The 26512-nt window shown below is 44.7% G+C and overlaps 1 protein-coding gene across 3 annotated transcripts in view; it reads left to right on the plus strand.

Annotated features, from left to right (window-relative positions):
- phf14 (PHD finger protein 14) overlaps nt 1-26512 on the plus strand; it is a 145655-nt gene that overhangs the window by 111027 nt on the left and 8116 nt on the right. The gene's annotated exons all lie outside the window — the stretch shown is intronic.

Raw genomic sequence — 26512 nt, forward strand, 5'->3', positions numbered from 1 at the left:
ATTAATATGCAACTTGTTATGACCACTGATCAATGGCCATGATTACTGTGACGTTGGACCTGGTACACATAGACAGGACACGGATGTAATGACAGCACTACTTTATTTCCGAATGTGATTTCACTGTGGTTTTTGTTTTCACTGGGACACAGATACTCCCCCTCTGCTGTCACGTCCGCTCTCTCCCTCTCCGACTGTCACTGTGAACATATAAAGAGACATAATCACACTCACATCCCAGCACATCTGTTCACCCCCCCACTGCGCCGCCCCGGGAGCTCACTGCGTCACCCCTCCTCTGCAGCTGGCCAGAGACCACACCCACGCCACACATGCCCATCCGGCCTACGGATCACCTTGAACTTAAAGGGCTGCAGAGCCAGATACCACCGAGTGATCTGGGCGTTGGCATCCTTCATGCGGTGGAGCCACTGCAGCGGGGCATGGTCTGAGGAGACGGTGAATGGGCGTCCCAGGAGGTAGTAGCGAAGGGAGTCGACCGGATCGCCAGGCACTCCTTCTCCAAGGTACTGTACCGTGACTTGCGATCCGTTAGCTTCCGGCTGGTCAACTCCCCCTACCTGTTGGGACAAAACGGCCCCCAGCCCCCTGTTCGAGGGGTCAGTCTGCATACAAAAAGGGAGGGAGAAGTTAGGCGTGAACAGCAGCGGCTCTCCACAGAGAGCCCATTTCACCTGCACAAACGCCGCCTGGCACCTCTTTGTCCACTGGACCAGATTCAGGCACCCTTGCGAGTGAGATCAGTTAAAGGGCTGGTCAGGTCCGCGAACCCTGGTACGAACTGCCGGTAGTAGCCGGCCAGCCCCAGAAATTGTCTCATCTCCTTTTTCGTCTTGGGGCGGATGCAATCGCCCCGGTCTTCTCCACTTGAGGCCACACTTGCCCGCCCCCCAAGTGGTACCCCAAATACTGTACCTCCCTCCGTCCAACCGTACACTTCTTCGGGTTGGCCGTGAGCCCCACCTGCCTCAGAGACTCCAGCACCGCAGCCACACGCCGCACATGCTCCGCCCACGTGTCACTGCAGATTATGACATCATCCAGATAGGCGGCAGCATAGGCAGTGGGGGGCCGCAGCACCCGGTCCATGAGGCGCTGAAAGGTGGCAGGAGCCCCGAACAAGCCAAACGGAAGCGTAACGTACGAAGTGGAGAAGGCCGTCTTTTCCTTGGACTCTGCAGACAAGGGAATCTGCCAGTAGACCTTGGTTAAATCCAGCGAGCGGTGCCCAACCAGGCAACCAGGAGCTCGTCGACCCAGGGCATGGGATAAGCATCAAAATGTGACATCTCATTCACTCTGCGATAATCGACACAGAACCGTATAGACTCATCCTCTTCACCACAAGAACAATGGGGCTACACCAAGCACTGTGTGACTCTTCTATTACGCCCAACCTCAGCATTTCCTCCAATTCCCGGAGAACAGTTTGTCTTTTATGTTCCAGCAGCCTGTAGGGTCGTGAACTCTCCATCACACCAGGCTACGTTTCAAAATGGTGCTCTATGAGGCCAGGTAGGGGGGGAGAACATTTCGGCAAAAAGCTGTTGCAATGCAGCAATATCTGCCCTCTGGGCCTGTGTGAGATGGTCACTACAATGGAGGGAGTCAGGGTTGTTAGATTTTGGCACCTCCGGCCCCAACTCGTCTCTCTCCCTTACCAGGCTCACCAGAGAAGTGGTCTCCGCCTCCCTCCAGGCTTTGAGGAGGTTGAGGTGGTAAATCTGCATGGCTCCGCCCCTGTCCGACTATACTACTTCATAATCAATGTCCCCCACTTGCCGTGTGACCACAAAGGTCCAAGGACCACGAGTAATTTAGAGCTGGAAGAAGGAAATAACACAAGCACTTCATCTCGCGGTGAAAATTGCCCGAGTTGTCACCCCTCTGTTGTACAGGCGTTGCTGTCGCTGCTGGGCCTGGAGCAAATTCTCCCGTGAGAGTCTCCCCAGTGTGTGCAGCTTTGCTCTCAGGTCTAGCACGTACTGAACTTCACTTTTCGCAGGGCTCGGACCCTCCTCCCAGTTTTCCTTAATCAGGTTGAGCACCCCCCACAGCTTTCTGCTGTACAACAGTTCAAAGGGAGAAAATCCCGTGGAGGCCTGGGGCACCTCCCACACTGCGAACAACAGAGGGTCTAACCAGCGATCCCATTTGCGTTCATCCTCGTGAATGAACTTACGGATCATGGACTTTAGAGTTTTATTCAGCCACTCCACCAACCCGTCGGTTTGAGGGTGGTAGACGCTGGTCCGAACAGCCTTAATGCCCAATAACCCGTACAGTTCCCTCAGTGTGCAAGACATGAATGAACGATGTGCCCTGGTCGGTCAGTATGTCTTTCGGAATACCAACCCGGGAGACAACCTGAAACAGTGCCTGACTTCTCGCGGAAATGGTGCGCAGTGGCACTGCTTGCGGGTATCCTGTCGCATAATCCACCAGGACTAATACGAAGCGATAGCTGCGTGCACTCCGGTGAAATGGCCCGATGAGGTCCATACCGATGCGGTGAAACAGGACCTCCATGAGGGCTAACTAGCTGACACTCCGGACATGACGAGCACCAGCGGCGCATGCAGCCCAGATGCCAATAGAATCGGGCCATTATCTGCTCCAGAGTTTTTTCGCATCCCATGTGTCCGGCCGTGGACAATCATTTCCCGGCGGCTTTGCGGTACCAGCAACTCGGTACGAATTTTGTTAGTGCGAGTGTAGCGGCTCACTCGCTACAGCCTATTGTTTTTCAATTGGAAGTGCGGTTAAGTCCGCGTGGCCACAGGGTGCACCCATTGACCATCAATTTCCATCACTTGGTCATAGGCTTAGCGTAGGGTGTCAGTCCGAGACTGCTCGAGTGGGAAATCTCCCGTGGGGCACATTACCGGAGGCCCCCCCCCGAGTCAGTGTCGGGCGACCCCGCATTACCACTGAACGCCGCACAGACATTACACGTGTCTACCAGCCGCAATCGCATTCCTGCATACTGCCCCAATAAAGTATGGAACCCCGGCCAATCTGTGCAGAAAATCAGGGGATGTGACAGGCGCGGACTAACCACTGCCTTCACTCTATGTTTTTTGCCCTTAAATTTCAACACCAGCGACACCACAGGATATCGGTGAATGTCCCCGTGCACACATTTAACCTCCACCCAGTCAGCCTCCAACAACGCCCCGGGGCGAACCAAACTTTGGTGGACCAGGGTCTGCGTGCATCCCGTGTCCATCAAAGCATGGCGAATGCCCCCTTGACACCTTACCAGCACGCGGTACGTCCCTCCTGGACCGGGGAGGGCACTGGAGCACCGGCAACACGGAACACCTACCTCACCTCTATGAGCGGACACTCGCGGCGCAGGTGCCCCAGCCGACCACACTTCCAGCATTCCGGCCCCGGCGTCTTTGCGGCTCCCCGTGGCTCCGGCTGGAAGCAGCGGCCGGAACAGGTTCCTGGGGCTCCACCCCGCTGCCTGCTCCATTCCAACAGGGCCGCCGTCCCTCCTTTGTGTCACCGCCACCGGCAGCCTAGGCAGCAGAACACGGTCGCTTCGCTGCGGCTCCTCTCGGCTGGGTCCCGGGTTGGCCGCAAGATGGTCCTCTGCCAGCGTAACCACCGCCGTCAGATCTGCCGGGCGGTGGCAGCGGACCCAATGAGCCCCCCACGAATTGCTCGAGGACGACCAGATTGAGCAGCCGAGCCTCCCCAGCCTGATCGCAGCCACCTCGCTGCCGCGTCCTCCAGCTGCCAAGCCCCTCCCATCATTCTGCTGGCTCTGAATTGACAGCGATAATCCTCCGGGGAGACACCCAAACGGTCCAGTACCGCCTGGCATACATCCTCAAACACCCCCCGCGATCTGGGGGGCAAGCTCAGCACCGCCGTCTGAGCCTTGCCCGACAGAAGCGGCAGCAGCTGGGTGGCCCATTCCTCCTCCGGCCAGCGACAGGCCAACGCCGTGGCCTGGAAAGCCTCAGTAAACACCAGCAGGTCCTCCCCTTCCCTCATCCGGTGCAATGTCACTGACAGCGGGGGGGGCGCCGGCGCGGCTGCATTCCCCAGCAGCTGCTCCAGAGCTGCGGTCTGCTGCTCAAATTGCTGGCGAAGCAACGCCAACTGCTGGTCCTGTGTCGCAGCCTGTCGAGCCGCCATCGCCGCCATCGCCGCCATGTCCATCATCTTTTGGCCCGCGATCTGCAGCAGTTGGGCGGGCGGCTGGGCAGGCGGCTGAGCCGCCGGGGGAGCAGGTGGAGCGGACTGGGGATCGGACATTGCGCCAGGGTTTCGACACCAGTGTGACGTTGGACTCGGTACACATAGACAGGACACGGACGTAATGACAGCACTACTTTATTTCCGAATGTGATTTCACTGTGGTTTTTGTTTTCACTCGGACAAAGACACTCCCGCTCCGCTGTCACACCCACGCCCATGCCACAATTACCTTTCACAGAATGGCTACAATCACAGCATTCAGTTTTATTTATTTATTTAACAGTCTTTAAGTTACAAGATAATGACCCCACCATAATACAAAGATAACTCCAGCAATCAAACTACCCCTCCAAGAGCATGCACTTGGCGACAGTGGGAAGGAAAAATAGCTTTTAACAGGAACAAACCTGCAGCAGAACCATCTTCAAAGTTACAGTCATCTGCTGCGACTGGTTGAAGGTGAAGAGAGGAAGACAGGATGAAAGACACATTATAGAAGAGAGCCAGAGATTATAAGAGCTACTGACTAAATGCAGAGTGGTGTATAGTGAGTGCATCATGGGAAGTCCTCAGCAGCCTAAGCCTAATGCAGTGCAACAGTGGGAGGAATCAGGGTCACATGATTCAGCCCTAACCTTATGCATCATCAAAAAGGAAAGTGTTAGACTTAATCTTACAGGTAGAGAGGGTGGCTGTGTGTCAAATATAATTCAGTTCCAAGCGAATGAACAGTGTCCACTCATCAGCAGGGACATTCTATCTCATGCACGGAGGCAGATATATTATCCTCACCCATGCTGGTTGGCTCTCTGGACTTGTGCATGAAAGTTGTCAAAATATTTTTTATCAAAACACTTGAGCAATGGCCACAGAGTCTCACAAACACATTTTCAACAGGTTTTACTTGCAGTAAGGAGACGTACAGAGTCCACACCAGTGTACAACGCAGTGGACAAAGTACGACTAAAGCATACAGTGTCTTGCCCTCATTTATAATGTGATTGCACAGAGTTTTACAAGTACTTAAATGTGCTGAACTTTCCACTGCCCATGCATATATGCTGAGAACCAGTGTTCTTATCTTTATAACCTCGACCCCAACTGTCCTGTCTTCAGTTTGTTTGTTTCTCAACGTTTTGTCCTGTTTCACAAGTCCCCTTGCAGGTACACCTTAATTAACTGCTCTCATGCAGACATAAGTTGAGCAATGGTTTAACAAAATTTCCCATCAAAAGGTGTAATTTGAATACTGCAGTCCTGCCTCAGAAGGTTATTGCCATCATTTAGAGTGCAAGAGCTGTGTCCACCTGCTCTCTTTTTATTGCATGTTTTAGAAGAGTGGTATTTTGAAAAACATCCTTTTTAAGTGCTTTGCAGTTGAGGTGCTGTGTTTTCTAAGTTTGACAACCCTACATTATAGGATCTGTTGGTCGCTTTAGACATCCTCTCCCACCACCCCTTGATCCTGGAGTTAAAGTTTCTCCTACTTGAAACCACTCTACTGTTGGCTCTAACCCCTGTCAAGCAAGTTAGTGAGTTACATACTTTATCCATTCACCCCATCTTGTTTGCAGTTGACCTCTGGACTCACTAAAGTGTATTTGAGGACATATCTCTGGCCTAAAGCTGTAAGAGCTCTCTGGCCTCGGTGGGACTCTGAGCTCTTTCTACTATGGGTATGGCCACGTCATGGATTTTGTTCAGAGGTGTGTCAGTACAGCAGCAAGTTGGGCTATGCGTTTTATAGGCTGGATGTTCCACAGTCATCCCTGGCTCAGGCAGTGCTTGAATTTAGTGTCTCAGGTCAACCTGAGACAGTAGATATTAGATGCATTGATGCATGCTCAATCATCCATGCAAGGAAATCCTCTTGTTACTGACCAATGGTCATTAATCATTGGTTGTTGCTCTTGGAACCGTGTCTTCATTCCACTTATTTTGTATACAAGGGTCAGTAGTACATGCAGAACTGGTGTGCCATGGGATCCCCAGTTTCATCCACTGTTTCCCACTCGTACATAGAAGAAGTGGAAAAGTTGGCTTTGTTATCCAACTCTACATCACCAAGTCATTGGTTCAGGTATGTGGATGACACCTGGATAAAAATCAAATCTCAGGATGTACCACAATTCACTGACCACATTAACTCGGTGAACCAACACATAGGATACACCAGGGAGCATTTAAACTTGACAGGCTAGTCTTCTTAGACTGTGACATTTCCATCAGTCCACAGTAAACCAACACATTTGGATCAGTATCTAAGGTTTGATTCTTGTAATGGAGACCAGGGGTTCCATTACCTGGTTGGTATTGTTAATAATAAATTGTTGGATTGGGAATTTAAAATAGGGTAATAAAGAAAACACATTAGTTCTTATGGAGTCTTTTATTAGGTTATTTGACATACGTTTAAATTGACAGCTTGTAACAGAAAAGAGACAGTGGGACTGGCCATCCTGCCTGTGTCGGAGAAGAGCCAAAGTTAGAGCTGCTTGCAGTTAATCATTTATCAATAACCTAAACATATGTGAAATGAGAACTTGTAAAGGTACTCACCTGTCCTGGTTGCTTCTTGCAGGATGTGGAGCAAAAGAGTGAAAGCGGCTCAATCACCTGTTTAAGAGCTCTTGGAGCAGACCAGTGTGCCGGGTTAGGGAGTATGTTTAAAGAGGGTTTTAATTTAGATAGAAATGAGTGAAGCTTATGTTATTGGTTTGTTTATAGTATATGTTGGAAATATGTATATGTTTGTGATGTGCTTTAATGTTATTGTATGTTTGTTTGTGTGGAGGGTTATGTTTCATGTTGATTAGTTAACCCCCATACTTGGGCTATTCCGGATGCTCACCTGAAAAGGTAGAGTATAAAAGGAAGCCATTTTGTTTAGTTGTGGTTAGTGTTTGTGCTGTTATCATGCTCCGTCTTTAATAAAGTGCCAATCCATGGATGTCTTTTACTCCAGTCTCGCGTCATATTATTGCACAGAACCTATGACCGCCAGCCAAAACTGACAGTTCTCATCATCCACTGGAGCACAAACTGGGTGTCATCAGCATACTACAACACAGACCGAACACAATCTCCACAGACACAGCGGCCAGGAAAGCAGAAGAACATCATATTAAGAATGCCCTGAGTAAATGTGGTTATCCCAGCTGAACATTTGTCAAAGCTGGGAAGGCACCAGTGATCCAGAAGAGAAGAAGGACAGCATCTGCTCTACAAACAGTTCTCCCTCTGAAATTGCTACGTCCAAATGAACAGAATCAACTTTTTGCGATTAGCACAGGAAAAAAAAGTGCTTAGAATGAGTATGGAGGAGCTGGCTGACCATGTTAGTATGAGGGGCTGGACCCCTAACCATGGCTCAACAGGTGTGTCACAGACAGATGTGGTGAGATTGGAGCTTCTATATTTGGTCGTGTCAAGTAGATTCCCATAGTGAAACACCCCAGTCTTATTAAAGAACTAGGGATTATGTTATCTAACCCATAATTATATTGCAGGAAGCAGCTATCAGAAAATATATGCTAAGACCGGCTGTTATGTTTAAACAATGCACAGTTCATAGTAGGAGGCCCAAAGTTTGCCAAGAAAATCAGGATCTTTGACCCTGTTGTCCAAATGACAGAAACTGAGACTCATCTGACCAGGCACTATTTTTCCAATTCTCTGTTGGCAAATGTTGGACGGTCTGTTCAAATTTTTGCTTTCAATCTCATGTTCTTAGCTAACAAGAGTGTCACCTGATGTGGTGTTCTGCTGCTGTAGCCCATCTGGTTCACGATTTGATGTGTTGTGTGTTCACAATTGCACTTTTGCATACCTTAGTTGTAATGAGTGATTATTCTTTATGAGCTCAAAAGCAGCAGCACGGTGGCACAGTGGTTAGCACTGTTGCCGCACAGCAAGAAGGTCCTGAGTTCAATTCCACCATCAGGCCGGGGTCTTTCTGTGTGGAGTTTGCATGTTCTCCCCGTGTTTGCGTGGGTTCTCTCCGGGTACTCCGGCTTCCTCCCACCGTCCAAAGACATGCAGCTTGTGGGGATAGGTTAATTGGATAATCCAAATTGCCACTAGGTGTGAATGTGCGAGTGAATGTGAGTGCGAATGGTTGTCTGTCCCTGTGTGTTGGCCCTGCGACAGACTGGCGACCTGTCCAGGGTGTACCCCGCCTCTCGCCCTATGACAGCTGGGATAGGCTCCAGCGCCCCCCGCGACCCTGAAAAGGACAAGCGGAAGCGAATGGATGGATGGATGGATGGATGGATGGGAGCTCAAAGTAGTGTGGCTATTCTTCTTAGACTTATGGCATCAATGAGACATTTTTGCCCAAAGACCTGCTGTTCATTGGATATTTTCTTTGTTTTTAGACCATTCTCTGTAAACCCTAGAAATGGTTGTGTGGAAAAATCCAAGTACACCAGCAACTTATGACATACTGGGTCCATTTGAAGCAGAGTTTGTTCAATTTTTGTCGTTGAAGCCGCAAAGACATAATAAGCAAAGACAAATATTTGATAGACAGTATTGTACTGTTCTTGCATTCCTGGTATGCCTGTTTGGAGCCATTTCCTAGTCAAGATTTTCTTAGATAACATTATAATAATTCTCAGTAGATATTTATCTGCTGGAGTGGTTCTGTTTGGGATTTCCAGGCCTGCGTACACATATAAGAAATCAAAAAGGATTTGGGTCCAAAAATCTTTTCCAAACATTTGTGGATGTCTTGTCAGAATGAAGTAACTTGGGGCGGGACCAGAATAGATGGAAGTGATTAGCCTTTAGACTGTCACATAGCCTCAAGTTTCACATCTCTTTAATAGTTGGGACTAATAAGGATCATTTTCTGTAAAAGAATATCGATATGGCACGTGAATTAGGTTTGTAGATAACCGTTAGATTAATCTGATGCCGCCAACACTTTCATGTGACCACGCTTGAAAACCCTGGTCCCAGCATTAGGGTCAGTGATTCCAGATAACAAAAAGATATCCTGGATATGCTGACCTCGCACCATGGTATACAGGGTTCTGAGACAGTAGCTGGACTGCCTGTTTACCCTCATCATTAATATTTGCAATGAAAATATTAGTCTAACATCATGAAGTCTGTATGTGTTTCATAGTGTCGAACAAGCTTTGTGCAGTTAAACCTAACAGTTACTACATGACAGAAACACCAACGATATCTCTTTTAATAATTTTTTAAAGTTTACGTTTGTATACACAGGTCACACTGATTATTGGAAAAAACACAAACATGTTAATCAGATTTATTTGCTCTCTCTCCTCCTTCAACATCCTTTAATGCTAGATTTAATACAGAATTGGCGACTGAAACAAGTATGACACATACGAACATCAGGAGATAAAGACCTGATAGATACAACCTCAGTAAATTAAGTCAGTGTTCAACCTCCTTTGCCGTGAGACTGGGCTGGGCAGACATATCCAAAATCATCGAAGCACTTTTACAAATAGGCTCTGGTCGACAAACCAACCAGATATCTGAAGAATAAACCACTACATTCCCGGCTAAAAAATGTTAAAAGTGTATCTGGTGACACACAACCAGTGTTTTTCAAAGCACAGTTCAGTTAGCTCCTACATGTTCTTTCATGCACTGAAACGATGGCCACCAGGCCAAAGCAATGGTTTTGACTTAATCAGTGTTAACCCCGCCCCCTGACTTGATGATGAGCCTTTATTTGTCACTACAAATGTTGCACGTACATGTTACCTGCAGTGACATTGGACACTTTGATGGGTGAGGCTGACAGATAAAATAAATTCATGAAGACAACCGCAGGGCCACAAGTGCCAAAATGACTTAAATAAATACATAATTGTGTCAATAATTAATTTATTAAATGTATCATTAATTAAATAAAATTCTAAATAAATACATAATAAATGTTTTAAATTAATTGAATGAACATTTAATTAATTATTGAAATATTTATTTAATTCCAATTTAATTCATTAATAAAGCATCTAAATAATGATTTAACAGTATATTTAATTAATTCATTTTGTCACTCCTGGCCCTCCACAGTTAAAGATCATAACTTGTGTTTTTTTTAATATTTATAGCCTGATAGTGATCCAAATTCCTCTATTATCATCATGATTCTAGGTAGGGATACATTTGGTTGGCTTAGGTAGATAAAAATATCATCAGCTCCTTACAGTCTCCCTGTATATTGATTCCTCTAATTTGATTATCCTGTTTTATGTACTGGCTAAGAGGTTCAACAAACTGAGCAAATAAGATCGGTAACAGGGGGGCAGACCTGTCGGCATAATCTTTCAAGAGTAAATGGTTCCGATAGACTGCCATTTATTTTCATTTTGGCTGTTGGTTTATTGCAGATTGATTGTGTAGGGTAATTTCCAATAAACCAAGTTCAAAAAAAGGGAGTCTATGGCTGACGCGTGTTCCTGGTTTCCAAGAGAAATGCTTCCAGTTGCATTATGGTTTGAAGACTGTTTTATTTATTACAAACTGAGGATGTAACAATGAATCTCCTTCCAAAAAAAAAGGCATGAAAATTCCAAAAAATAGCAGTTATCCAATACTAGCTGTGTACACGGTCAGAAAACCGTGAGACTCCTAACCTCTCTGTCCATGCTCCTCCCCTTCCCTCTCACACAGGGTTTCATGCTACTACTGCACTTATGTAATGAATCTATGAATAATAAAACAAACATGAACTCAATCGTAAATAAAATATAAAGCAGACGTCTGGCGCTTACATTACCGGCCCCTAATTGTTCTAATAATGTATTGCCTTAGAACAATTACCACATTTTTTAACTTTACAAACTTAATATGAACCACGTTTAGACATATCCAATGTTTAAACACATGACAAAATATTATTTATAGACAAATGAATTGTCCAATACTTTGCCAATCAGCTTTGCAAAGTATATTAAGGCTGGTTTCTGTCCATTTCCAAAAGAACAGGTGAAAAAGAATAAGAAAGAAAAGAAGGAAAGAGAGAAAGAAGGAAAGAGCCAGAGGTTGCTAGCACATGGCTCATCGTAGGGGCTTAGTCTTTACCACTAGCCCATTCAGATTCCACAAGCAGACAAATCTTGGTGATGGGTCTGTCCAAAACATTAGTCTTTGTCTTTATCCGTACTCGGCGAACGAGACCCTTCTTGTCTGGAACTGTTTTGATGATCTTTCCCATAATCCATGAATTTCGTGGTGCACAGTCGTCCACAAGAAGAACAACATCTCCTTCTGCAAAGTTTCTTGATGCTGTGGCCCACCGCTGACGTTCCTGAAGTTGAGGTAGGTATTCTTTAGTCCATCTCTTCCAAAATAGATTGGACATATATTGCACCTGTTTCCATCTACGTCGTGAGTAAAGGTCATTCTGGTCAAACAATCCTGGAGGCAATGAAGATTTTGTTTTCAACAACAAAAGATGATTAGGTGTCAGAGCCTCCAAATCATTTGGGTCGCTTGATGCCCTGGTGATTGGTCGGCTGTTGATGATCGACTCTGCCTCGCATAAGACTGTATGAAGGCATTCTTCTTCCAGAACTTGTTCTCTCACAGTAGAATTCAGCACTTTTCGTATTGATCTTATCAACCTCTCCCATGCTCCGCCATGATGTGAAGCAGTGGGAGGGTTAAATGTCCACTTAATTCCATGATGAGAAGTAATTTATCAGTCTCTTGAATGGAGCAACATTTTCTTCCACCTCTATTTTGTTTACTGTGGCCTTCTTGATCTCAGGATCACCAGAAGTGATTTCCGGACAATTCAATGGAGTGTTAGGCCAAAACTCTACTGGACTGCGAAGAAAATCTGGCCCAGACACCCACGTTCTGTTCTTCATAAATTCATCTACTCTTTGCCCTCTTGAGGCGCAGTCAGCAGGATTCTTGTCTGTGCTGATGTGTTTCCACTGTTCCACATCAGAGCCTTTCAGAATAGCTGCAACTCTGTTTGCCACAAACGTACGAAAACGCGTGGTCTCATTCCGGAGATACTGGAGCACCACCGTACTGTCTGTCCAAAAACCGATTCTGCAAGGTTCAGTTGTAGCTCTCTTCTCAGGACACTATCCATCCTAATGGCTACTGTAGCAGCAGTCAATTCCAGGCGGGGTATGGTAGGAGGCCTGAGAGGCGCCACTCTGGACTTGCCCATCATAAATGCACATTGTGTCTCATTGCTCGTGTTACGCATGAGTAGGTAGCTGACTGAGCCATATGCATCCTCACTTGCATCTGCAAAGTGATGTAGTTGTGCAAATACATCATTTCCAAAATCTTTGGGCTTGAAACATCTTGCAACTGAGAAGTGTTCCAAAGCAGGAAGGCTGGTTAACCAGTCAGTCCACCGCCTCTTTATGTGCTCAGGTAAGTCGTCATCCCACCCGATCTTCAATCTGCACAATTCCTGCAGGATAATCTTTGCTGGCAAGACTGCTGGCGCCAAAATGCCTAATGGGTCATACACTGATCCAATGACAGAAAGAAGTCCTCTTCTTGTGAATGGGCGATCTTTGAAGTTGATCTTAAAGCTGAATGTGTCTGACTCAACACACCAATTGAGACCAAGGGCCCTCTCAAGTGGAAGTTTGCCATGATCCAGGTCCAGGCTTTTCATTTCTGCTGCCAGTTCAGACTTTGGGATGGAGTCAAGCACCTTCCTTCGGTTGCTCACCCATTTGTTGAGACGGAAGCCTCCGTTGGCACAGATTTTCATTAGATCTTGACACATTGATATAGCTGCCTCCTCCGTAGCGACAGACTTGAGACAGTCATCAACGTAAAAGTTCTGCAATACTGTTTGAACAACTTCAGCTCTGAACTGCCTACTCTGGTCTTCAGCACACTTCCTCAAAGCGAAATTGGCACAACTGGGTGAGGATGTGGCCCCAAACAAATGCACAGTCATCTTGTGCTCAGTCAAAGCTTGATTGCAGTCGCCACCTGTCCACCAGAGGAACCTAAGTAAGTCAGAGTCACCGTCAGGCACCTTCACCTGGTGAAACATTGCTTCAACGTCTGCCATAATTGCAACAGGTTCCTGTCTAAATCGTATGACAACACCAATGAGACTGCTGGTCAAATCTGGACCCTGAAGAAGTTGATCATTCAGGGATGTGCCCTGATAGGATGCTGCACAGTCGAACACAACTCTTAATTTCTGCTTCACAGGGTGGTACACGGCGTGATGGGGTATATACCACACTTTTCCTTCTTTGTGCGCCAGTTCATCATTTGACACTTGTACTGCATAGCCCTTTTTAAGAAGGTCTTCCATGAAGTCTGTGTACTCTTGTCGGAAGCAGTCATTCCTGAGAAATTTAAGCCTCAAGTTACGTGCTCGTTGTTCAGCGACTGAGCGATTATTTGGCATGTTGACCAATCTGTTCTTCAGAGGTAGACATATTGTATAGTGGCCATCCATCAGTTTTGCAGATTCCATGGCCATGTCCATAAACTGATGGTCCTCTCTTGACATTTCCACTTCATCATGTTTTCTTCCCTCTGGAAAATCCACCATGAACTGTTGAAGCCACAGGTTCTCTAAACGGCTCACTGATATGCGGTTTGCATTAGCCTTGGCTGGGTTTCTCTTGTCTGCATGACAGCCAGTTTCTCTCAAAGGTCCATTCACAGTCCAACCTAGCTTGGTTCTTACAGCATACGGTCCATTACCTACACTGCTTACAACCTCCCATGGCTCCATTGCTTTAGGTACATTTGCTCCTATAAGCAATCCAATGTCAGTCTCAATTCGAGGCAGTTTTACTTCTTTAAGGTAAGGCCACTTTTCGAGATCTTTCTGTAGGGGTATGTTTTCTTTTCCTACAGGTATTGTCCTTTGTGTGAAGACATCTGGCAGATCAATAAAGTCGTCACCAGATAAACTACTGACCTCCAAGCCTGACACTACATGAGTACAGACAGGTTTCTCTTCATTCATAGTTTTCAGTAGTATGTCAGTTTTCCTTCCAGTGATCTTCAATTTGTCCATTAATGTCTCTGTACAGAATGTGGCAGAGCTTCCTGGGTCCAAGAAGGCGTAAGTCTGCACTACTACACTTCCCTTTTTGGCCTTGACCTGTACAGGAACTATTGCAAGTGTGCAGTCATCTTCCCCGGCCCCAGTTGGCCCACAATCCTCAGACTCTGCACAGACAAAGGCACTTAAGATTGTTTGACTTTCACTGTTCTTAGTTTTCTTCTCTGTGTCAGCGTCTGTGTCCCTTTTCTTGATATGCAACAATGTATGATGAGCAAGAGAACATACCTCACAGCTCACCTTTCTCTTACAAAGTTTGCTCATGTGACCTTGCTTCAAACAGCTAAAACACAGTCCTTTGCCTTTCAAAAATTCCAACCTTTCGTTGTGTGGCTTGCCCTTAAACTTACCACACAGGTCTATGATGTGCCCACCGTTACAGAACAGACATGCCTGTGGAGTGGGTTTCACATAATTTGTGTTTTCCATTGTCCTTGTGTCTTTCTCCTGAATGTCCAATGGTATGGCACTGGTGGTGAATGACTTCTTCATTACAACCCTTTTCTGATCCTTGTTACTGTTTTGTTTAATGGTGAATGGTTTAGCAGTGGTGCTATCCTTTATGTCACCAAAAACAGGGTGAAGTGCAATTTTGGCTTGTTTATTAATAAACTCCACCAAATCATTGAACTTGACTCGTCTGTCGCCTTGCTCTTGCATACCACACACAACAGATCTCCACCTTTCACGTAACTTGTATGGAAGTTTTGCTACAATGGCTTTCAGGCTTGCGACGTTATCAAGTTCCTCCATGTAACTCACTTCAGCCATGGTGTTACAGCAAGCTGTCAGAAAGAGTGAAAACGCATTTAAAGCTTCTGCATCTTCTGGCTTGATAGGTGCCCAGTTTGAGACCTTGTTCATGTAGGCTACAGCAACTTTGTAGTCATTTCCGAAATGCTCTTTGAGGAGCTGTTTAGCCTTGTGATAGCCTACATCTGGCTTCATATGAAGGCAGCTCTTTATTAGCTCTTTCGGCTGTCCATTAGTGAACTGCTCTAAGAAGTAGAGGCGATCCTTAGGACTTTCAGTGCGAGACTCTACTCCGTGCTCAAAGGCGCTTACAAATGTATTGTAATCTAGAGGATCACCACTGAAGGTAGGGATGTCTAAAGGTGGCAATGTCATCATTTTTTGTTGTTTCATCATCAGCTCTGTTATATTATTCTGACGTGTCATAACAGTACAGAGTGTTTCAACTGCTTGTTCATCTGCTGCAAAATCCACTCTAGACTGCTGCGTACCAATAGGGTGATTTTGTAAAGGCATGAATTCCCCATATCCATTTTCTGTGTTGGTGACTGGAGTTTGACTTACAGGTAATGGTATGAATCCAGAATCAATAGTCGTTGGGTATGCAGGACTCACATGTGACGAGCGCTCATTTTCAAAATTCTCTAATACCTTTATTTTAGCATCAGAGGCGGCAATAGCAGTTTGCAGATCTAGCTGCTCTCTTTTTGCTTTCAACTCAGTTTCCTGTCGTTCAAGCTCTTGTTTTTGTTTGAGAGCAGTTGCTTGTGCAAGCAATGTGGCTCTCTCCATTTCAGCTTTGAGGCGTACTGAGGAAGCAGTGGACACTTGGCTCCCAACGGCTGACCTGCGCCTCCTGCTTTTACTGCTTAATGCAGCGGACATCACAGAAACACTGTCGGAAGGCTGGATGTCTGCATCACACTGTCTAGCTTGTTCTGTGCGCTCCTCAGCTGCTTTAACCCACGTTTCCACATGTTGCATAAATCCGCGAATACGACTAGCATTAGGTTCATACCAAGAACTTTGGTCCTTTTCAAATTCTTCCTCATGCATTAATACTCTCAAACTATCATTTATCTTACACAGTTCTCCAAATGAATCTTGGTAGTCTAAACGCAATTTCTGCTTAACAGCATTCACGTTAGCATCATCTTCCATTAGCCGTTCGAGCTGATTAGCTTGGCTAGTTAGGTGGCCTAGCTTAGCCTTTCTAGACTGGGTCAACCTGTGCAGCTTTTCCTCGACAGCCTTTTCTGTCATTTTTGGTTCTCTTTTTCCACACACTAGTTCTTCATCACTCTCATGCATTATGACAAATTTCCACAGTAGCAAAGCTTGTTTTCACTGCTTACCGTGATTCTTCCTCCAAGTAGGCTATTGCCTTCAATCCACAGTGCACGGCGTTGCTAAACATGATCCTTTTCAGTATTCCTTTTTCCAAAAAAGGAGCAAGAAGGGTTTTCTGACTAAATGTAGGGTAATTTCCAATAAACCAAGTTCAAAAAAAGGGAGTCTATGGCTGACGCGTGTTCCTGGTTTCCAAGAGAAATGCTTCCAGTTGCATTATGGTTTGAAGACTGTTTTATTTATTACAAACTGAGGATGTAACAATGAATCTCCTTCCAAAAAAAAAGGCATGAAAATTCCAAAAAATAGCAGTTATCCAATACTAGCTGTGTACACGGTCAGAAAACCGTGAGACTCCTAACCTCTCTGTCCATGCTCCTCCCCTTCCCTCTCACACAGGGTTTCATGCTACTACTGCACTTATGTAATGAATCTATGAATAATAAAACAAACATGAACTCAATCGTAAATAAAATATAAAGCAGACGTCTGGCGCTTACAGATTGAATTGCCTTAATGACTATTTGATGAAATCTAAACTTTAAAACTTTATAGAGAAATGACAATCTTACAGAGTCAAATACTTTTTCTGCATCTAAACCTATCAGCATTGCCTCAATATTATTCTTTTTATATGATGTATGACGTGGAGAGTCCTTCTAATTCTGTCTTGGGTCTGGCTCTGATGGATAAACCCAGCTTAGTCAAGATTAATAAATTAATGGATTATTAACATTAATCCAGGTTTAATACTGATCTTGGTTGATAGTGTCTATAATTCAATTTATCTTTTTCCTCCTTTGGAACAACAGATATGGCCGCTTCTTTCCATGAGCAGGTAACCTCCCCTCATTTAAGGACCCAGTTACACGCTGCCTTTAGTCTAGAAGTTAATTCCTCCCTGTAGGCCTTATACCATTCACCAGTGAAACCATCCATGCCAGGGCTTCTATGTGCTTTTAGTCTTCCAATTGTGGCATTCATTTCTTTATAACAATAATTTTGCCCTGTATAACCGCTTGAGGATGCTGAGGACCCTTCTCTTTCTTACCTTCCACTCCGAGTCAGTTAGCCTCAGTTTTCTTATTTTCAGGACAATCCTTAACCCAATTATTCATGTGTCACCACACTAAAAAGAGCCTCATGTTCTCTTCTCCCTCCACTTCTCTGCTGCTCCCTGCCCTGCAGTATTTTATGGTTGTGACATGTACATTGTCAGCGGTGTGGTTAGGTTTGTTTCAGCTATCTGGAGTCCCTCTGTTCAAGCAACTTAAAGAAGTCCAGACGATTTTCTTTGCAAGCTCCTTTGACTCTTGATGTCACTGCAGTTGCTCTAGTATTGTGTCTTAAGGGAGAGGGTTTTTTTGTCGTTGAAACATGTTTTTCACAGTTCAAGATGGCTGGTGGTAAAGCTGTGGAATATTTAGCCAAACCTGGCCCTTGATGTAGGTCTGATGATGTTGGTCGAGGTTGATCCAGGTCTTGGTTTGCCTGCTACTGACACACTGAGGCATTTAATTAATATAATTTTTCATCCCTGCCTGTTAACATGTTCCCTCTCTGATTCTTGCAGTCCTGCCACAAGATAATAATCATTTCAATCTGTATTAAATGACACATACTATTTCTCTTTTAATTAATGTCTCCTCATCTTCCTTTTCCCCTTTTTGCATTATTTAATCTTATACTGAAATACCCATTTTTTAGAAATTAAAGTTAATTTATCCGCACATTTTATTGCTACAATATTTCACCATGTTTGTTTTTCATAAATTGGACATTTGGACTATTTTATGGTATACCTCTTGAGTCGGCTTTCTGTTTTGGACTTTGAGCTCCCCATATTTGTTCCTGGTGGTACTCAAGTTCAATCTCAGACATCCAATCTGTAGATTCTCAATCACAACTAATCAACCAATGGCTGTTTGTGAATTCAGGCCCAGTAAGTTGTCCCTTATGTAACCCATAATGCCATTAGCGTGTGTCTGCTTGTGGCAATCAGCCCAAACTAACGGTGATAATTTGCATCTGCCGATGGTCCTCAGCCCAGGTTAACAGATAAGGGGCAGGGATAGCTCAGTAGGTAGAGTGGTGGCCCCATGATCGGAAGGTCCCTACACACTGCTCCCCGTGCGCTGCATTGGTGGCTGCCCACTGCTTCACTGGGTGAATGGGTTAAATGCAGAGGAACTATTTCCCTATGGGGACTAACACACACACTTTACCTTTACTTTACTTTACAGTGTTGATTTGCATCTTCCCTCTGGCGATCAGCCCAAACCAACTGTGTTTACAGAATTTTTCTCTGAATGGTGGACCCTCTTACCAAACACAGAATAATTTCAAATTCCTTAAATCAAATTATTTGTCCTTGAAAAATTCTCTCCACTCTGGATTCTTTATCAATTGAGATTTCAGCGGTCACTGTCTGCTCTCAGTTGCCAGGCACTCTTCTCCTCAGTAATTTGTTTGCAGGTAAGCACTCTTTCAAACTCATGGAGTCTAAATCCAGGTTTTCCTGAATCAACATGAAACCAAACTGATTTTCTGAGATTTATTAAAAGAAAGTTAAAACCTTTGCAAAGTGATTGATACAGCACGAACTGGCAAAGACAAAAAGGTAAAATAATAACAGTTCCTTTGTAGCCAACAAGTGGGAATCTTTGTCTGTTCAGCTGTAGGGAGCTCAGTCCTCACAGTCACGTAGGCACCAACCTGATGATGAACACAGTTCCAATTAGTTTGTTTACAAATATTCACACTCATTCTTTGTTCAAGAAAACTACATACCAATAGTAAGCTGGGCTTCAATAAGGTGAAACACAAATTTTCCATTACAGACCAAATAGAATAGAAATAGATTCTATAATTCTATAATTTTTATAAGCTATAACTATAATATCATCCACAGCAGGTGGCTCATAAGGTTGCTAATAGTATAGCACAACAACAGCAAAACTAACAACAACTACTATGAAGCAGGACAGGCCTTTCTTCTTAATAAAGTTGTATTTAATTACTACAGAAGACTATTGATGCTGACATTGTGGCGGGGCTTCAGGGGAGGCCGATACACCGGAATTCCATCAGCTCATCACGCCTCCCCTGTACAAAACGTGCCAGGACCTGTGGTGTGTTGTTGTGTGTGGAGGTTGTAGCTGAAAAGCTGCAACTGAGAGTGGTAGAGACAACAACCGAATGTTGAAAATGTGAACTGTGTGGTCGGGTCCATCTTTCATGATAAAAACATATTATCAGGGGTATGAAAAAAATGTATTAATAAGTTACATATTGTTAACATTTATAAGAAGTAGCTTAACATGACAAAAGAAATAACAGAGATTTTCTTATGCAGAACTAACTTTCTTTAACTAACGTGCTTTCAATTGCTTTATAACTGCAACTGTAACTGCTCCAGTAGGAACACCAACTGTATGTTAAACACATAAAGTATTGCAAAGGTCTTTTGGGTCCACTTGATGATCATGTCTAGTATTTTAAAGGGTAAGTCAAAGCAGGACAATTTGTGCAAAAAGTTAATGGACATAGATAAAAAGGATTAGTTTGATCACATTTGGTCTTTTATTTTTGTTGTTATGGCAGATTTATTCACAGCAGCTCTCATATTATTGTAAAATTGTAAAAGGGCTGAGTCTTATATAGCGCTTCTCTACTCTCCCAGAGTGCTCACAGTGCTTTATACACCCACTGTACGCACTTTTTTCCCAAGAATATTTGGCATGCAGACTGGAGCAGCCAGGGATCAAACCACCAACTTTCCGATTAGTAGATGACCTGCTTTACCTCATGAGTGACACCCCATCAAGCAAGGTGGTAGGTAAGCAGACTCAGCAGATATTTTGGGTCCCCAGATATGACCAATTTATTTACAGTGATCTCCATAACACATGAAAGTTAAGCCTAAGATCCCCAGATTAACTCATAATAATAAAAATCTAAAAGCATATGGCCTAGGCAGCACAGCTCACCGCTCCTCCTCAGGGAAATGAGAAAGACATAAGGCTCACTACTCCACTGATTAGCTCATTTACATAAATCCCTCTAAGATAACTCTTGATAAGTTAGTCCGTAATCTCGAAAAACACAAAAACGAAGAAAACTTTCCTTAAAAAAACTCCTCCTCTTGGTTAAGGCCGGTGATGGCAGGTATGGTGATGATCCCAAACACCTAACACCTAAGGCTCAAAACAAAGAAACAAAGGTAAGTATGAACAAAGGAACAAACAGCCTCTGACTGACTGCAAATGCCAGCCTAATCCATCTGTCAATCTCTTGCTCCCCTCTCCCCTGGCTCGTAAACCTGAAATCCTGAGATACTTAAACGCCTCTACTTGGTGCAGCAAATTATCCCTGACCTGGAGTGAGCACTTCACCCTTTTTTAGCTGAGGACCATGGCCCCAGATTTATAAGTGCTAGTTCTCATTCCTGCTGCTTTACACTTAGCTGTGAACTGCTCCAGTGCGAGCTAGAGGCCACCACATGATAAAGCCAATAGAACGGCATCATCTGCAAAAAGCAGAGATGAGATTCTGAGGCCACCAAAGTAGTCCGAATTAAACATTGGGCTTGCAGGTCAAATACAACCCTCCAGTCACATCCATTATCAGCAGTTCTCCACTACACGCCGTTGGAGTAGAGGGTCGCAAGCTCGATTCCCGCCTGGCATACCAGAGTGAAAGAGATAAATAAGTCATGCTGGCTCGGTCATCGCCCTGATCAACAAGGTGTTGGGGAACCAGCGCACCCTGATGAGAAGTGGCCTACTGGAACAAGAAGGCATCGGTGGGCAAGAGAAGAAAATAGGGTTTTGTTGGAATGCTATTATGCAAGGAACCCTGGCGGAAGGGATTGCATGGATAGGATGAGGGATGTATGAAATCGTCGATACCCAACATCATCATTGATGGCAAAACAACTAGTAGCTCAGTGTTCCAACATTCAGAAGAAGGGACTGCTCTCACAGGAAGAGATTGACGAGGTACAAAACATATGCTACAGCAAGGGGGAGCCATCAGAGATTGGTTAGAGGAGCAAAACACCAGCTACTGGTAAGACTGAGCAGTCGCCCGAGACTGCAAGACTATTCAATTCAATTCAATTCAATTTTATTTATATAGCGCCAAATCACAACAAAAGTCGCCTCAAGGCGCTTCATAGGTACAGAGAAAAACCCAACAATCATATGACCCCCTATGAGCAAGCACTTTGGCGACAGTGGGAAGGAAAAACTCCCTTTTTAACAGGAAGAAACCTCCGGCATAACCAGGCTCAGGGAGGGGCGGCCATCTGCTGCGACCGGTTGGGGTGAGAGAAGGAAGACAGGATAAAAGACATGCTGTGGAAGAGAGACAGAGGTTAATAACAGATATGATTCAATGCAGAGAGGTCTGTTAATACATAGTGAGTGAGAAAGGTGACTGGAAAGGAAAAACTCAATGCATCATGGGAATCCCCCGGCAGCCTATGTCTATTGCAGCATAACTAAGGGAGGATTCAGGGTCACCTGCTTCAGCCCTAACTATATGCTTTAGCAAAAAGGAAAGTTTTAAGCTTAATCTTAAAAGTAGAAATAGTGTCTGTCTCCCGAATCCAAACTGGAAGCTGGTTCCACAGAAGAGGGGCCTGAAAACTTAAGGCTCTCCCTCCCATTCTACTTTTAAATACTCTAGGAACAACAAGTAGGCCTGCAGAGCGAGAGCGAAGTGCTCTAATAGGGTGATATGGTACTACAAGGTCATTAAGATAAGATGGGGCCTGATTATTTAAGACCTTGTATGTGAGGAGCAGGATTTTGAATTCAATTCTGGATTTAACAGGAAGCCAATGAAGGGAAGCCAGAACAGGAGAAATATGCTCTCTCTTTCTAGTCCCTGTCAGGACTCTTGCTGCAGCATTTTGGATTAGCTGAAGGCTTTTCAGTGAGTTTTTTGGACATCCTGATAATAATGAATTACAGTCGTCCAGCCTGGAAGTAATAAATGCATGAACTAGTTTTTCAGCGTCACTCTGAGACAGGATATTTCTAACTTTAGAGATGTTGCGCAAATGGAAGAACGCAGTCTTACATATTTGTTTAATATGTGCGTTGAAGGACATGTCCTGGTCAAAAATGACTCCAAGGTTCCTCACAGCGTTACTGGAGGCCAAGGTAATGCCATCCAGAGTAAGAATCTGGTTAGATATCATATTTCTAAGATTTTCAGGGCCGAGTACAATAACCTCATTTTGATCTGAATTAAGAAGCAGAAAGTTAGCGGCCATCCAGGTCTTTATGTCTTTAAGACATTCCTGCAGTTTAACTAATTGGTGTGTGTTATCTGGCTTCATGGATAGATAGAGCTGGGTGATCAGCATAGCAGTGAAAATGTATGCTATGTCTTCTAATAATGCTGCCTAAGGGAAGCATGTATAATGTAAACAGAATTGGTCCTAGCACTGAACCCTGTGGAACTCCATAATTAACCTCAGTGTGTGAAGAGGACTCTCCATTTACATGCACAAATTGGAGTCTATTAGATAGATATGATACAAACCACTGCAGTGCAGTACCTGTAATACCTACAGCATGTTCTAATCGCTCTAATAGGATATTATGGTCGACAGTATCGAATGCTGCACTGAGGTCTAGCAGGACAAGCACAGAGATGAGTCCACTGTCAGAGGCCATAAGAAGATCATTTGTAACCTTCACTAAAGCTGTTTCTGTGCTGTGATGAGCTCTGAAACCTGACTGAAACTCTTCAAATAAGCCATTCCTCTGCAGATGATCTGTTAGCTGTTTGACAACTACTCTTTCAAGGATTTTTGATATGAAAGGAAGGTTGGAGATTGGCCTATAATTAGCTAAGACTGCTGGGTCTAGAGATGGCTTTTTGAGTAAAGGTTTAACTACAGCCAGCTTGAAGGCCTGTGGTACATAGCCGGTTATTAGAGATAGGTTGATCATATTTAAGATCGAAGAATTAATTAATGGCAGGACTTCTTTGAGCAGTTTTGTAGGAATGGGGTCTAAAAGACACGTTGATGGTTTGGAGGAAGTAATTATTGAAATTAACTCAGAAAGATCAATTGAAGAAAAAGAGTAACTTAACATCAGTGGTACTAAGAGTAGCTGTAGATAATATTACATCTGTGGGATGATTACTGGTAATTTTTTCTCTAATGATAAAAATTTTATTTGTGAAGAAGTTCATGAAGTCATTACTAGTTAACGTTAAAGGGATGGTTGGCTCAAAAGAGCTCTGACTTTTTGTCAGCCTGGCTACAGTGCTGAAGAGAAACCTGGGGTTGTTCTTATTTTCTTCAATCAGTGATGAATAGTAAGATGTTCTGGCTTTGCGGAGGGCTTTCTTATAAAGCAGCAAACTATTTCTCCAGGCTAAATGATGATCCTCTAAATTTGTAACACGCCATTTCCTCTCCAGATTACGAGTCATCTGCTTTAGGGTACGTGTTTGAGAATTATACCATGGAGTCAGGTACTTCTGATTTGAGACCTTAGTTTTCACTGGAGCTACAGTATCCAGAGTCGTACGTAGTGAGGAGGTGAAATTATTAACAAGATAATCGACCTCTGTTGGGGTAGCGTTCAGATAGCTGCTCTGCTCTGTGTTGGTACAGGGCATTTAAGATGATAACAGTGGGTGGATTATATTCTTAAACTTAGTTACAGCGTTTTCAGAAAGACATCTACTTTGATAAAGTCTACTCTCCACCGCTGTGTAATCAATTATTGTAAATGTAAATGTTATCAGGAAATGATCAGACAGGAGAGGGTTTTCAGGAAACACTGTTAAATGTTCAGTTTCTATGCCATATGTTAAAACAAGGTCTAGAGTGTGATTAAAGTGGTGGGTGGGGTTTTTTTACATTTTGAGAGAAACCAATTGAGTCTAATAACAGACTAAATGCCATGTTGAGGCTGTCATTTTTAGCATCTACATGTATGTTAAAATCACCCACAATAATTATTTTATCTGAGCTCAGAACTAGGCTGACCAGCCGGTGCACTGCCTGGATTGATTACAAGAAGGCCTATGACTCAATGCCCCACACCTGGATCCTGGAATGCCTAGACCTATACAAGATCAACAGGACCCTAAGAGCCTTCATTGGAACTCAATGGGGATGTGCTGTACAATGCAAGATACCAACTTCAAGCCCATAGCACAAGTCACCATCAAGTGCGGGACCTACCAAGGAGATGCTCTGTCCCCACTGCTGTTCTGCATAGGCCTGAACCCCCTCAGTGAGATCATTGACAAGACTGGCTATGGATACCGACTATGGAATGGAGCAGTTGTCAGCCACCTCCTGTAGATGCATGACGTCAGGCTGTATGCCAAGAGTGAACGAGACATTGATTTACTGATCCACGCCACCAGGATATACAGCAATGACATCGGAATGTCGTTCCAACTGGAGAAGTGTAATCAGATGATAACAAAGAGAGGGAAGGTAGTCAGAACTACCAGAAGGCAACATTGCAGACATAGAAGACAGCTACAAGTACCTAGGAATCACAGGCAAATGGGAACCATGAAGAGGCCACTAGGAAAGCTGCAACTACAAAGTACCTGCAGAAGGTCTGGGGTCCTGAGGAGTCAGCTGAACGGTAAGAACAAGATCCGGGCTATCAACACCTACGCCCTGCCCGTGATCAGGTACCCTACTGGGATAATAAGTTGGCCAAAGGAGGGAGATACAAGCCACTGACATCAAGACCAGGAAACTCCTGACCCTGCATGGAGGGTTTCACCCCAAACAGATGGACAAAATGGTGACGGCTAACAAACCAGACATAGTGGTGGTAGATAAACAGAAGAAGACAGCCGTACTGATAGATGTAGTGGTTCCAAATGACAGCAACATCAGGAAGAAAGAACATGAGAAACTTGAGAAATACCAAGGGCTCAGAGAAGAGCTGGAGAAGATGTGGAGGATGAAGGTAACAGTGGTCCCAGTGGTAATCGAAGCACTAGGTGCGGTGACTCCCAAGTTAGGCGAGTGGCTCCAACAGATCCCAGGAACAAAATCGGAGATCTCTGTCCAGAAGAGTGCATTCCCAGGAACAGCTAAGATACTGCGCAGGACCCTCAAGTTCCCAGGCCTCTGGTAGAGGACTCAAGCTTGAAGGATAGGCCGCCCACTGGGGCGAGAGAGGGATTTATTTGGCCTGTTGGAACCTGCCAGTTTCCTCCGGTAACCTACAAGCTAACTAAGCCAGATAGGACTCCTCTTTCAACTTAACAGCTCCCTTCATCTAGTTTGGGGATTACCGCCATGACAAACATCAACTAGTGTTGTAGTTCTGTAACTAAGTTTAAGAATATAATTCACCCACTGTTCTCATCTTCAAAGCCCTGTACCAAGACTAAATTCAGATAAAACTGAGGTCATTGTACGTGGCCCAAAAATTCCTAGAAATATGGTATCTAACCAGTTTCTCACTCTGGATGGGATTACCTTGGCCTCCAGCAACATTGTGAGGAACCTTGGAGTCATTTTTGACCAGGATATGGTAAATGGCCTGTATTTGTATAGCGCTTTTTTCTAGTCCCTAAGGACCCCAAAGCGCTTCACACATCCAGTCATCCACCCATTCACACACTAGTGATGGCAAGCTACATTGTAGCCACAGCCACCCTGGGGCACACTGACAGAGGCGAGGTTGCCGGACACTGGCGCCACCAGGCCCTCTGACCACCACCAGTAGGCAACGGGTGAAGTGTCTTGCCCAGGGACACAACGACTGAGACTGTTCAAGCTGGGGCTCGAACCGGCAACCTTCCGATTACAAGGCGAACTCCCAACTCTTGAGCCATGATCGCCCCATATAGATATGTCCTTCAATGGACATATTAAACAAATATGTAGGACTTCTTTCTTCCATTTGAGTATTTCTTCTTCAATCACCTTTCTGACTCACTATGTTGACCTCTCTGCATTGACTCATACTTGTTATTAATCTCTGGCTCTCTTCCACATCATGTCTTTTGTCCTGTCTTCCTTCTCTCACCCAGTCGGTCAAGGCAGATGACGGGCCCCTCCCTGAGCCTAGTTCTGCCAGAGGTTTATTCCTCTTAAAA

This window comes from Rhamphochromis sp. 'chilingali' (assembly GCF_963969265.1).
Source record: "Rhamphochromis sp. 'chilingali' genome assembly, chromosome: 17".
Lineage (NCBI taxonomy): Eukaryota > Metazoa > Chordata > Actinopteri > Cichliformes > Cichlidae > Rhamphochromis > Rhamphochromis sp. 'chilingali'.